The sequence below is a fragment of the Cupressus sempervirens genome, chromosome 9 (assembly GCF_028749045.1).
Source record: "Cupressus sempervirens isolate cs-2001-9-10 chromosome 9, ASM2874904v1, whole genome shotgun sequence".
Taxonomy (NCBI): domain Eukaryota; kingdom Viridiplantae; phylum Streptophyta; class Pinopsida; order Cupressales; family Cupressaceae; genus Cupressus; species Cupressus sempervirens.
The window spans coordinates 315,332,549-315,348,449 of NC_143126.1; positions in this window are offsets into that span (position 1 = coordinate 315,332,549).

Here is a 15,901-nt window from a genome sequence, read left to right on the forward strand (position 1 = left end):
TAGAGGGTATGAGAGAAAATGGAGTAATATAATATGGAGCCCATGTGTCCACCCACTCACTCGACTCATAGTGATCCCAATCACACTGAAAACAACTAGGACAAAAGTAAGCTAGCTATCATTTCCAAATGATCCATGTACTAGAATAAGAGCTCTGGAATCAATGCATTTTTTATGAGTCTCTCACTATAGCACAATCTAATCTATCACCTATGGACCCTTCCTCAACCAACCAAAAAAACTTACATACTACTGAATCAAGATTCCCCCCTATAATAATGTTGAACTACACAAATCAACAATGCTATGAGCATCAAGAAGCTCTACTTCTAAAAGCTTTAATTGCTCCTTAACTAGAGCTCTCTTCACACATGCCCCTACTCCATCATGTTCCCCTTTTCCATGGCCAAACTCAAAAAAGCTCCAAATATGAGGCACCCCCCTGTTTACGTGCATCCTACACAACCAATAAAACATGTGAGCATTCTTGAATTGACCTATACAATTATCTAACCAAATGATATGTCTATTCATAGCAATTGCATGCTCCTACAAGAAATCAAAATAATTCTCAAAATAATGTTGCACAAACTTGTGAGCGTGAGATCTATCATCACTCATATAAAAATGATACTCAAAATAAGACACAATTGGTTGGTTATAATGCATCAAGATGTGCCATAGGTTAACCTATGATCCCTCTTGAAGAATTTCATGACAATATATGTCCCCAAGGGCCCTAGGACCCCTTGGGATGCATTTAGTTGGTTTTAATGCATTAAGAGGGGTCATAGGTTAACTTATAACCCTTCTTGACTCATTTCATGACAACATATGTCCCTAGGGGCCCTAAGACATTGAGGGACGCATTTGGTTGGTTTCAATGTGTTGAGAGGGATCATAGGTTAACCTATGACCCCTCTGGATACATTTCATGACAACACATGGAACCCATTTGGTTGGTTCAAATGAACTAAGAGGGGTCATAGGTTAACGTATAACCCCTCCTGATGTATTTCATGAAAACATATGTACCTAGGGTCCTAGGGTCATAGGGACACAATTGGTTGGTTCCAAAGCATCAAGAGGGATCATAGGTTAACCTATGATCCCTATCAATGCATTTCATGACAACATATGTCCCTAGGGGCCCTATGACCCCTAAAGATGCATTTGGTTGGTTCTAATGTGTCAAGAGGGCTCATAGGTTAACCTATGACCCCTTGCTACACATTTCATGACAATGTTTGTCTCTAGGGGCCCTAGAGCTCCTAAGACACATTTGGTTCGTTCTAATGTGTTGAGAGGGTCATAAGTTAACCTATGACCCCTATCGATGCATTTCATGACAACATATGTCCCTAGGGGCCATAGGACCCCTAGGGATATATTTGGTTGGTTCTAATACATCAAGAGGGGTCATAGATTAACCTATGATCCCTCTCGATGCATTTCATGACAATGTATGTCCCTAGGGGCTCTAGGGCCCCTAGAAACATATTTGGTTGATTTGAATGGGTCGAGAGGGGTGATAGCTTAACCTATGACCCCTCTTGATGCATTTCATGACAATGTATGTCCCTAAGGGCTCTATACCCCTAGAGACACAATTGGTTGGTTCTAATGCATCAAGAGGGGTCATAGGTTAACCTTTCACCCCTATTGATGCATTTCATGACAACGTATATCCCTAAGGGCCCTAGGATCCCTAGAGATACATTTGGTTGATTCTAATGCATCAAGAGGGGTCATAGGTTAAGCTATGACCCCTCTCGATGCATTTCATGACAATGTCTGTCCCTAGGAGTCCTAAGACCATAGGGATGCATTTGGTTGGTTCTAATGAGTTGAGAGGGGTATGGCCCCTCTTAACACATTAGAACCAAAAAAATGCATCCCCAGGGGCCCTAGGGCCTTGAGGAACATATGTTGCCATGAAATGTGTTGAGAGGGGTCATAGGTTAGCCTATGACCCCTCTTGATGCATTTCATGACAACTTATGTCCCTAAAGTCCCTAGGGACCCTAGGGATGCAATTGGTTGGTTCTAATGTGTCGAGAGGGGTCATCTGTTAATCTATGACCCCTCTTGATGCATTTCATGACAAAATCTATTCCTTGGGACCCTAGGACCCCTAGGGACACATTTGGTTGGTTCTAATGCATTGAGAGGGGCCATAGGTTAACCTATGATCCTTGTCAATGCATTTCATGAAAATACATGTCCTTGGAACTTGAGGGATGTGTTTGGTTGGTTTGAATGTGTCAAAATAAGTCATAGGTTAACCTATGACCCCTCTTGATGCATTTCATAATAATTTATGTCCTTAGGTGCCCTAGGGCCCCTAGGGACCCATTTGGTTGGTTCAAATGCATCGAGAGATCATAGGTAAATGTATGATCCCTCTTGACACATTTCATGACAACATATGTCCCTAAGGGCCCTAGGAGTCCTAGGGATGCATTTGGTTGGTTCCACTGTGTTGAAAGGGGTCATAGGTACCTATGATCCCTATTGATTCATTTCATGATAATATATGTCTCTAGTGGCCCTAGGACCCCTAGGGATGCATTTGGTTGGTTTTAATGTATCGAAAGAGGGTCATAGGTTAACCTATGACCCCTCTTGATGCATTTCATGACAACGTATGTCTCTGGGGGCCCTAGGGCCCCTAGGGATGCATTTGGTTGGTTCCAATGCATCAAGAGATGTCATAGGTTACCCTAGGACCTCTATGGATGCATTTCATGAAAACATATGTCCCTAGGGGCCCTAGGACCCCTAGGGACACATTTGGTTGGTTCTAATGCATCAAGAGTGGTCATAGGGTAACCTATGACCTGTATCGCTGCATTTCATTACAACATATGTCCTTAGGGGCTCTAAGCCAACTAGGGATGCATTTGGTTGGTTCTAATGTGTCAAGAGGGGTCATAGGTTAGCCTATGACCCCTCTCGATGTATTTCATGAAAACCTATGTCTCTAGGGGCCCTAAGACCCCTGGGGATGCATTTGGTTGGTTGCAATGCATCTAGAGGGGCCATAGGTTAATCTATGAACCCTATTGATGCATTTCATGACAACATATGTTCTTAGGGGCCCTAGTATGCCCAAGGATACATTTAGTTGGTTCTAATGCATCAAGAGGGGTCATAGGTTAATCTATGACACCCCTCGACACATTTCATGACAATGTATGTCCCTAGAGGCCCTAGGACAACCAAGGATACAATTGGTTAGTTCTAATGCATTAAGAAGGGTCATAGGTTATCCTATGATCGCTATCAATGTATTTCATGACAACGTATGTCCCTAGGGGCCCTAGGGCCCCTAGGGACACATTTCATGACAATGTATGTCCCTAGGGGCCTTAGGGCCCCTAGGGATGCATTTTGTTGGTTCCAATGCATCAAGAGGGGTCATAGGTTAACCTATGACCCCTCTTGACACATTTCATAACAATATTATATTTAATAATAATAATAACCATATATTATTATATATAATAATAATCATATAATATTACTATATATATTTAATAATAATATTTATTATATATATTACTATTTTATATTTAGTTATAATGATAATTATATTTATAACTATATTATATTTAATAATAATAGTCATAATAATCATAGTAATCATACATATTACTCTATTATAATAATAATAATCCACTAGAATTTCCCTCCAAAATTTCCAATGTGGGTGGTTTCCCTCCCAATTGGATAATTTAGAATAAGTAGATACCTAATTTCATATTGAGTATTTGATCTATAATTGGATACCTAATTTGAAATTGCGTATCCAATTAGGCTTGGTATTTACCAAACCTATTTGGTCAACCCAAAAAATGTGTTTGAGAAGGGTTTCACTAACACTCAGACTTCGAGTAGCCATTTGGCAATGTTATTTTCATAAAAATTCAATGAAATGAAAAATATTCTTTATAACACTCTCAAGATTCCATCAATATAATAATTATCAAATTCTAAGTTCAATAAGTATTTATTAGTTAATTTTCAATGAAGATGATAGTAAAGTGTTGATTGACATACTGATTGAAAAATAGCTATAACTTTCAAACAGTATAACATTTTTTAAATCAAAAGTTGCTTCACATTGTATGCTTTGCCTATTATAAGGAAAAAAATTAATTTGGTAACATTTTAAATTAATTAAGGTGGTCAGACATGAGAGTTTTTTTATTTTGAAAAATTTTTAATAAAAAATTGATATTTAATTATTTATTTATAATAAAAATACCCAAAAATATGTGTCACATCTGGGCATGAGTCTACTTTTTATATCTATAATTTTATTGAAAAATATTATCATTTGATTTTGATCAAGGTGGTCAGACATGCACCTACTTTTTATTTTTGCCCTAAAATTTTTTTGGTACTGTGTTGAAATTCAATCTTTTGACCAATCAAATATTTTTTTCTCTAGATAAGGCCTAGTAGTTTAGAAACTACATTCAATTTCCTATAGACTATTTTCTTATAACTTTTTGATATAAAGTCTAGAACCACTTTGAAATTAGGTGTCAAGTTGACATAACCCTAATTTGCTAGTTTTTCACTACCACTTAAGGCCATAGTTTGGTTGACCATGATCCCGCACATAACCTTTTTCTTCTACAGACACTTGATGAGCCACAGACTGCATCAAAGAGGCTACATTTTGATGATCCTACATAGTCATAGATATTGATAGTGATATACCTAAGTATTTGTGGTCATTACATGACATTTACACATATTCAACTTTTGTATTGTATATATTCGAGATTTGTATTGTGCACATTCGACATTTCTATTGTAACATTCGACATTTCTATTGTAACATTCGACATTTGTCGACTATTCAACTTTTGTACTGTACCAATGAGACATAAATTTTTTTATAGCTATATGATTGATATGACACAATATATTTTTCTTTTTGATATACATTAAACTTGGATTTCTATCCAACTTGTTCAGTGTGTGCACAAACTTGTATTTCATCTTACTTTCTTGTAATTAATCAAACACATGAACGTTCATTATTTTATACAAAAAATATAATATGTTTATCAAATTCATTATAACAAGCAACCAAACTCATATTTCACTTATTTTTATGTAATAAGACATGAAAATTAATAATATGTCATGATTTTTGTATTTGTGTCAAAGATCGTAGCTTGATAGTGCTTGGAGACCCTTAGGGATGCTTCTGTTCAGTGTGGTTGATACTGTCAGAGGGATGTTGTGGCTAAAATGAGTTTGTCCCTAGCTTAAATCTGATCAACCATAGCTAATAGAGTAGATGATTTGATCCTAGGACCAATGGTTTGAAATATACACAACCTTGCTCATTTGAACTAAGCAACATTACAACTTTTGGCATTATGCAAGATAAGGATGCCAAATCCAAATAATGTTGTATCTCTAAAAATTGAGATAGTTTGTTGTAGATGTAGACAGCATGATCCTATAGCATGTGCTAGTTCATCAATACCTTGCACAAGTTCAGAAAAACACCCCATCAAAGATCACATCCTATTAGTGCTTAAAGACCCTTAGGGACACTTTGTTTAGTGTGGTCGATAGCATCCTAGGGGCATTGTGACTGAAACAAGGTTGGTCCTAGCCTAAAATTGACCAATCAGAGCTAACGGATAAGATTATTGGATTCCAGGACTAATGGTTTGAAATATACATAATTTTGCTCATTTGAACTGAGTAAAATTGTAACTTTTGGCATTAGGTGAGATAGTGAAGCCAAATACAAATAAAGTTGAATCTCTAAAAATTGAGATAGGTTGTTGTAGGCATAGACAACACAATCCTATAGCACCTAATAGTTTATCAGTACCTTCCATGAGCTCAAAGAAACACATGATCAAAGATTGCATCCCAATGGTGCTTAGAGACCCTTAGGAGCACATCCATTTAGTGTGGTCAATAGCATCCTAGGGAAGTTTGATCTAAAATGAGGCTGGTCCTAGCCTAAACTTGACCAACTAGAGCTAACAGAATAGATGATTTGATCCCTAAACCAACTGACACAACCTTACTCATTTGAACTGAGAAACATTGCAACTTTTGGTATTAGGAAATATAGGGATGCCAAATCTAATAAAAGTCAAATCTCTAAAAAAATTAGATAGTTTTTTTAGTCCTAGACAACACCATCCTATAGCAACTGATAGTTTTCCAACACCTTACACGAGCTTGGAGAAATGCTTGATCAAATATCATAACCTAGTGGTGCTTAGAGACTCTTAAGGATGCTTCTGTTCAGTGTGGTTGATAGCATCCTAGGGATTTTGTGGATAAAATGAGTTTTTTCCTAGCCTAAAATTGACCAATTGGAGCTAATGGAGTAGACAATTTGTCCTAGGACATATAGTTTGGAATATACACAACCTTGCTCATTTGAACTAAGCAAAGTTGCAACTTTTAGCATTAGGCAAGATAGGGATGCTAAATCCAAAAAAATTGAGTCTCTAAAAACTAAGATATTTTTTTTAGGAATAGACAACATGATCCTCTAGCACCTGATAGTTCATCAATACCTAACATGAGCTCAAAGAAATACCCGATCAAAGACCATAGCCTAATGGTGCTTGGAGACCCTTAGGGAGAAAGTGGTGAGGATTTGATGGTTGGGAATATAAAACAGGCCAAGGAGACTTTAAACCTACTAAACCTATGGTTTTGACACCTAATTATATTTTGTACAAAACCTAATTAGGTATTGTACAAAGTTGGGGACTCAGGGGTTAATAAAGAATATGATATGGAGGTTGGATGAATCATTCACTAATCCATGCTTCTTGGTCTTCTTGTAAGACTCTTAGGGTGTCTCTTCTTCACCTATTTGTCACCTATATGACCTTAACTATCTTAGGGTCACTTTAATTCTCTAGCCAACCCAGCTACCAATAAATATTATGCTATCAAGTCAAACTTGATGCTTTCACACTTCATTCACTCTAGCCCTTACAACAACATAAAGGCTCTCAACCTCCAAATCCTAAACCATACCTTGTAGATTTATAGAGGTGTTGTCAAAAACTTCAAATCAACCAATTAGGTAAGTTATAAGTCCCATCAATTCCATCTTTCTACCCAATTTCTTCTTTTCTTCACAATTAAGACTAAAAGGCCAATAGCCCCAATTAGGTCTCCTATAGCGAGAAAATAAGTTTTTTCTCCTATTCCTTCCAAAGGAACCCTATAATTTATTTTTGGTTTCTTGGTTTATTTTTTATCCCCTTAGATCTTTTTTGGGTCTTGGAGTCATACCCTTCCATCCATTACCCTAACCCACCTTAGGTGAAAATAGGGCTTTTTAGGCTTCATTGGTTGCTTTAGCCAAAAAGGTTGTTTGGGATTTTAATTTGATTGGTATGAATCTCTCCTCTTCAAGGAATTATGGCAATAATTCCTTTTCCCATGTCCAAAATAAATTTGGACTTTATCTTTTCTCCTCTACAAGACATGATTCTTTCTATATGGTCCTCCCTAGCTAGACTCGCCACAGGCTCGCCTAGGGCAAGACCTTAAAAATAGTTTCTCTACATTTAAAAGCCCTAGCTTCTATACATATTATGTACATGAAGTCTACTCACTATTCCCAAGAGTTAATACAGATTCAATGGAGGCGAAGTGAGTTAGAGCTCTATCTTGAAGAATCACTTGGACAAAACTAATGACAGTGTGGAACCAAAGTAATTTGACAAGAGGTAATTAAAAAAATAAAAATCATTATCTACCAACACATAGATTCAAGAAAAAAATGAGACCCAAAAGGTGCACAAGTGATAGTATGGATCTTTAACTCCTAACTATCTATTATCATTCAAATAAAAGAAATTAGTCACAAAATGCTTCAAGGTGTCAATTGCAAAAACACACAATCTATACAATGGACTTCCAACCTAGCTCATAGGTCTTATCGTGCCTTATATAGGGTGTTTGGGTGGTTATTAAACCTTTAGGACTCCTCTTCAATTCTATGCAACTTTCTTTCCAAAAGTTTCTCAAGCAACTTTTGAAAGTTACAAAGTTGCACAATGCAACTTTTACATTTTTTTGCAACTTTTCACCAATTTGGTCAAAGGACCTTCCTATCTTCTCAAACATAACTACAAATCTTACCTATGGTAAAAAAATCACCCTAACTCTTCATAGACCCTATTGATGACATGATGACATCATCATCACGTCTTATGCCAATTAGAGGGCTTTACAATGTACTAGCCCCTAATTACACCTAGTGAAAGGCCCTAAGAACCTATGAACAAATTCTCCATTGAACTTTGACTATGGTCAACATGACCTTATATAAAATACAACCAAAACTCCCTAAGGATCACACTTACACATAAAATACATGAAAATTTAGATTGCCTAGGCAATCCTTAATTGTTCCTGCACCTAAGTAGTTCCTTTGTCAAAGTGGCATATTTTAAGCCGAAAAAGGGGTTCCATAGTGTGATAGAAAGGAAATGGTCCAAATAAAACTTATCCAAGATTTTCATATGTTGTAGAGAAGCCAAATGGGAACCCCAATCTATAATTTATTTTCTTGATGTTTTAGGAAAGTTGGGATAAAAATAGTTTAAGAGCCAAATTTATAACCATAATAGTAAATTCATTGCATGAATTTATAACAATAATGTGCAATATTTACATCTCGTATCAATTTTATACACAAATTTTGGCATTTGAATATGCACATGTAACATCTCTTATCATATTTTTATACAAAATATGGCATATAAATATGCACATGTTATATGTCTTCTCTATTTTATATAAGAAAATTGGCATCTACATATGCACATCACTGTGACGTTGCAATATTTTGCATAACATATATACAAAAATTTTACAACTATTCCACCATATGTAGAATGATTAAGCTATATAGCACACAATCTTGTAACGCCCCACTCGGGAACCCCAGAGAAATAAACCTAACATATTACAATGTTTACTGAACTTTTTTTTTTTTGAAGTTTAAAAAACATCAAGATAACATTAATGCGGAAGCAATATGAACATACACATCAAATGCACATAATCAATTACAGATATAGTTTCAATTCCTCAAGGATTCCTTTATGTTGAGTCACATTTAATAATTCTAAATTAATTAGTTTAAGTTTCAAGTACAATGTCTCAAGATCATAAAGGAATAATAGATACATAATCGCTTAAGCAAATGCATAAGTATAAACAATACAATGAAAGTACATCCACTAAATAACATCCACTGCACATGTCGCAGGGTATGTGAAAATAGATACAATACATCATAATACATGATAACATATATACATCATCATAAAAGAAGTCTCTAAGATAAGAAATAAGAATGATAAAGGTACATCTTCTGCAATGAACATCCAACAGCTAGCAATGTGAAGGGGGACCCAAATGGTAAGGAGGCACTACCTCCCGACCGCGTGGTTACCTAGTCAGGCTTCCACTCCCACCGTGCAGGGAAGATAATGAACGATCCACATATGGCTATCAAACATAAAACATTCCTAGGCAAGGTACCCCTAATAGCCAAAACTACCTCAAAGGTAACACATACTACTCAAGAAGATAAAATAATCCAAAAGTAAGAACACTCAATCCAATACCGACACCACATAACAAAACATCATAAATGAACCAAGTATAAACCAAATACCAAGATCATAAGTTAAAGTCAATGAAAGATAATCATCTCAAGTCAAAAGCCACATGTCAAAAGTACAACATCCATGAATCACCAATCATCCTCAATGAAAGTAAATATCCATAATAAACACATCCGACAATAATAAGTACACCACATCCAACAATAAGAACACCACTAGAGGTACATGTAAAATCCACAAAGATCTACAGAGGAGACTCAGGCTACATACTAGGGTGTGTCATCACATGGCTGCTTGAGTTACCCTAGACTGATCTATTAATAGACCTCGGACCCTCAAGCGTTGAGTTACCCTGGACTGGTTACTCTGAACCCCGAACCCTCAACATCACACATATGGAAACTAGAAAGCCCTCTCAAGAAGACGAGACACTCATCTCATTCCCATCCTTAGTCTATACAAGCACTCAAGGCATGGTTAGATCAAAAATCTCTAACTTATCTTTTTAGTGTGTTTCCCCCCAAAATTTTTAATTACTAGATTATCACTTATTACATAACTTGCATTAGGTTACCCTGGTACTGACCACTTTGGGTCCCGGACCCCTATGCAAGCCACTCCCAAGTCACATACCTAAACAACCTCTCCTAAGCACATAAAAACACAGTTGTGTCCCATACCACAACATTCATAAAGATCAAACTCGGTTCCTTAACAGGTGTACACTCGAAAGTGTCCCACTCTAAACCCTTATATCCAAATGATTCCATGAGTTGGAATGCTTGGATGCCGGCTTAGAGCTCCCTATCCATGGAGTGCAAGAGAGTGTATTTCAAGTTCAAGGGCTCTCAGATGAGCCTTAGAGATACTCTTCTTGCTAGTAAACCATGCAATGGGAGGTTCCAAAGACAAGATGCAAGAATGCAAATGTCCCAAGGAGTTCCTCAAGAATGCAATGCAAATGAAAATTAAACTAGGATGATAATGCAAAATGCAGCTATGCTAAAACATGTATGAGAGTGTTACAATACCATTATTAAGCTATGTGAGATTAAGCTACATGTAAAAATGAAAGCTAAGCTAAGATGCTATGGTATGAGAGAATGTAGACAAGAAATAGAAATTCTCCACAAAGCTCCAAAGAAACCTGTTAGAAAACCTGCAGCATAACAATATTCAAAATATGGATGGATTGAGGGGGAAAGCTCTCTCCCTTTTAAAGATGTATGGACGGTGGAGATCAAGATGAAGATGGTGGATGATCAACGGTGGAATTCGAAAATAAGAGTGATCCATGTGCACACACAAGTCAACCAATAGAACATAAGTTCACTTGTCATATAAGACAAAAGTCACAAAGCCTTTTCTTTTAATTGTAAAATAGAAAAAGGACTTTATGTGTGCACTTTAAGTGGATTAGAAGAATGGGGTCTTTTATTTAATTAAAAGGGGACATGTTCTTTTAATCAAATAATGAACTTAGGATAGCATAGTCAAACTATAGGTTATAATCAAATAAATTGATTATTAGCAATTTGGCTTAGGTAAGTGATTAAATTAATTTAGCCAAAATGTTGAAAAGGGGGCTAATAGTCTAGATGACCATTTTTAGGTGATTACATTTGCCCCTCTTTGACTAATGCGTGATCGATCTGGGAACACATTATGTCAAAGAAAATCGAAGCCAAGTAGGCGATGATAGATATAGATGTCTAATTCCGAAGAGTGAAATGCAGAAATAGATAGCAAGTCCTAAATGCACAGCCTGATAGCAGTAGTACTGAACACTAGGAAGAGATGATGTTAGAATTCAAGAAGAATACTAACACTTAGAAAAGTAGATAGAGTGAGAGCAAGTGAGAAGATCAAAAAAATGCTCCTAAGCAGTGATAGAGTATTTCTACAAAAGCATTTGATTAGATTCAATATGCTGCTGTAAAAAACCAGAGATAAGAAATGAAAGCAAATGGAGCTGAAAATTTGATTCAAGCCCCTCGGTGGGTGCCAAAAATGTACACTTCTATCCAAACGATTCCATGAGTTGGAATGCTTGGATGCCGGCTTAGAGCTCCCTATCCATGGAGTGCAAGAGAGTGTATTTCAAGTTCAAGGGCTCTCAGATGAGCCTTAGAGATACTCTTCTTGCTAGTAAACCATGCAATGGGAGGTTCCAAAGACAAGATGCAAGAATGCAAATGTCCCAAGGAGTTCCTCAAGAATGCAATGCAAATGAAAATTAAACTAGGATGATAATGCAAAATGCAACTATGCTAAAACATGTATGAGAGTGTTACAATACCATTATTAGGCTATGTGAGATTAAGCTACATGTAAAAATGAAAGCTAAGCTAAGATGCTATGGTATGAGAGAATGTAGACAAGAAATAGAAATTCTCCACAAAGCTCCAAAGAAACCTGTTAGAAAACTTGCAGCATAACAATATTCAAAATATGGATGGATTGAGGGGGAAAGCTCTCTCCCTTTTAAAGATGTATGGACGGTGGAGATCAAGATGAAGATGGTGGATGATCAATGGTGGAATTCGAAAATAAGAGTGATCCATGTGCACACACAAGTCAACCAATAGAATATAAGTTCACTTGTCATATAAGACAAAAGTCGCAAAGCCTTTTCTTTTAATTGTAAAATAGAAAAAGGACTTTATGTGTGCACTTTAAGTGGATTAGAAGAATGGGGTCTTTTATTTAATTAAAAGGGGACATGTTCTTTTAATCAAATAATGAACTTAGGATAGCATAGTCAAACTATAGGTTATAATCAAATAAATTGACCACTAGATTATCACTTATTACATAACTTGCATTAGGTTACCCTGGTACTGACCACTTTGGGTCCCGGACCCCTATGCAAGCCACTCCCAAGTCACATACCTAGACAACCTCTCCTAAGCACATAAAAACACAGTTGTGTCCCATACCACAACATTCATAAAGATGGTTCTCCCACCCAAGTACACATAATTTCTCCACAAGATAAACCTCATAGATATAATCTCCAATATGAGTCACAAAACACATCACAACATCTAGTCCCATAAATAGTATCCAAGAAAACTCACAAAACCTCTGGTGTACATCCTAGACTGGTCAACATCTAATCAACTCAAAAATTCACGAAGGATAGATGGTACATAGAAAACATCATAGTGTCACAGTTGATTTGATTTGAAAGCATATAGTTGAGTTAAATGTAAGGTTATAGTTTCGGTTCAACATACGTTTTCAAGTAAAATGTTTCAGAATTCACCCTTACAAGTTAACCCACTCCAACTCTAAATTTACCCTTACTGTTTTAAGTCAAATTCCTAAAAACAATCCAAGAATAATTTATTTAAATTATTAAATTAATACTTGCTGTTTCTCTCAAAGATATAATCTATGACTCTCTTTTTCTTTATTATAATCAATATTATAATAATTAAATAAATCTAAAACTTAATTGGACAAATTCTAATATTAATTAATTCTAATTAAATTATATTTAATTAAATTAATTAAAATATAAGACATTCACATTAATTCTAATTTCGTCACTGATTAAGACTTTAAATTAAATATTACCATAATTTAAATTTATTGATTAATTAATAATTTATTAAAACATAATAATGATAACAATTTCATTTAAAACATAATTTAAATTAATAATAATAATTCATTATTATTTTATAAACTAAAACATAACATTTAATATTTCTTAAATAATAAATATTAATTAAAGAATATTACTTAAACTTTAAAATATATATTAAAATACAAAAAAGATTGGTTTGAGCGATTTAAAAATTGCTAGAAGGATTTTTGAAAGCCGCCGGCCATAATGGCAAAGCCGTGCGGCTGCCTGCGTAACTGCAGGCTTGTCTGCTACCACCGACAGCAGTATTAACTGCTGCCGCATGCAGCAGTCAGCCTACGCACGCACGGCGGACAAGAAGGTGGTGGGGTGGTCAAAACCCCCCCCCCCCACATATATAATATATATATATTTTTAAATTTATTTTTATTAAAAAGTTTCGTAAGACATTTTTTTTTTATATAAAGAGTTTGATTTATTTTATAAGATTTATGATTATATAAACTTTATTAAATAATTCCCATATATATATATTTTAAGAATGTTTACGATATTAGCCTGATAGGAAGATAAATAAATAAATCGAACCCTTCGCATTTTCAATAAAAGATTTTCGTTTCCACAAACAAACCCTTTCTAAATTTAAATTTCTAAATTCCAATTTAATTCAAAAGCCCAGATCCTGATTTATTACCAATTTCTTTCAATTGTAGAACGAGGTTATTTAGATAGTTTTTCAATCTGGATTCACAGATGGAATCGAAAAGCAAAAGATGTAGAACGAAGGGTGGCAAGATTCATACAATAGAATTTGAGAAATCAATTTTCAATGAGCACGAAGAAGACAGAGATACAAAAATATTTCTACAATGGTTCAAAAACCCTACCTTGATCTGTTGCTAACAATTTGGTGAAACCCTTGCTAATCCAAAACCCTTCAAAGCTTCCAAAGATTTCTTTGTTCCCCTTCCAAAAGTGTGTTCCCTCAAACTTGTGTGTGCTTTGAAAACCTGTGTCTAAAAAAACTCCCTCTGAAATAATGACCCCAAAACCCTCTAATATAGAATCTAATTACCTTTTAGGGTTTCTGTCACCACCACTTCTAAATTAGAATAATTTTATTTAATTCATTCATTCATGCACAATTAATTTTCTTTTTAATCAAGATATTCTTTTATTATACCTTCATGCACTTTAAGTGAATTATTAAATTACTTGATTTAATCTTTCCACTAGACTTCAGTTTTAATATTAATTTATAACTTTAATCACATGTGCACTTTATTAAAATATCTTAATCATGTGCATATATTTTATCTTTTAAATTAATTTCTTATATTTTAAACTCATTCACGCATCATGCAAACTTAAAATCTTTTTTTAATAATTTAATATCTTTCTCCTTTTAATATATTTTTGAATGTTTAATTTGATAAATATTTATTAACTTAAATAACAATAATATTTAGCATTTATTTAAAAATGAACTCTAAATATATTATTATTAAATTAAATAAATATTATCACGTTCTAAATTTAATCTTAAAACTTTTATCTTCAATTTAATTCTTTATATTTAATTAATTTCTCAATTAATTAAATATAATTAAATATTCATAATATCATAATAATGTTCCATTAAATTAAATTATTAATTTAATCTATTAATTAGACTTAATTAATAGAAATTCATCAAAGACTCACAAAACAACATACGTACAAAATACTCATGGGTTTAAAAAGGGTAGACAGTCTGTTACGAGTCCTCCTTGTAGGACAAGTATTATAGGCTATGGCTAGGATTGGACCTGATCATTATCTTCCCATTCTCACCAGTTGAGTATTTGTAATAGGGCACGCTCATCCTAGCAATTCAGGGAAGTCGATGCCTGGTACTTGCATCTTGCATAAAAGATGAGCATGTACATGTATATAATATATCTAAACTAAACAGACAATGGCGGGGAGTGGTTCATCGTGTAGATCTCGACTAGCAGGTGACTACGACTCCCTCCCTTAGCCACATCAAACACGTCAGACAGAAAGATAAAATAAACACGCACACCATACACATGCAAGTATGGGGTAAGTATTGTAAAAATCACAAGTCTAACATCAAATGCGTACATATAATAATGCATCTCTATCAATACAACATAATCATCATTAAAGACATCATGTTAACATTTTTATAAAAGAAACCACATATACTAACTAGGAATCATTAAGACATCATTAACGTCATGTGAAATGAAATCAACAAGTATATATGTAATCCAAAACATGAAATAATATCATAATATTGTAAATCCAATATCTCTAAACTAATCAATGCATAAAATCAACCTAAAAGAATTTGACAATGATAACAGAAATGCGATCTAGGGGCAGGCACTACAAATCTACCAAGGGAACCTTCTGGATCAATTCTAATCCTTATTGCATCAAATATTGGCTTTTGATCAAATTCACCTACTTTCCACAACTTCTTGTTAAGAGGCCTACATGATACGATATCAATTGAATCTTTGTTACAAAAATAAGGTTAGAGTAATGAAGAATATGTTTGTGTGTCTTGAAATCCTCAAATAACCATGTGGTAGAATTCTTGATAGGGTACCTACATTAGATTGCAAAGACAAATTAAAGT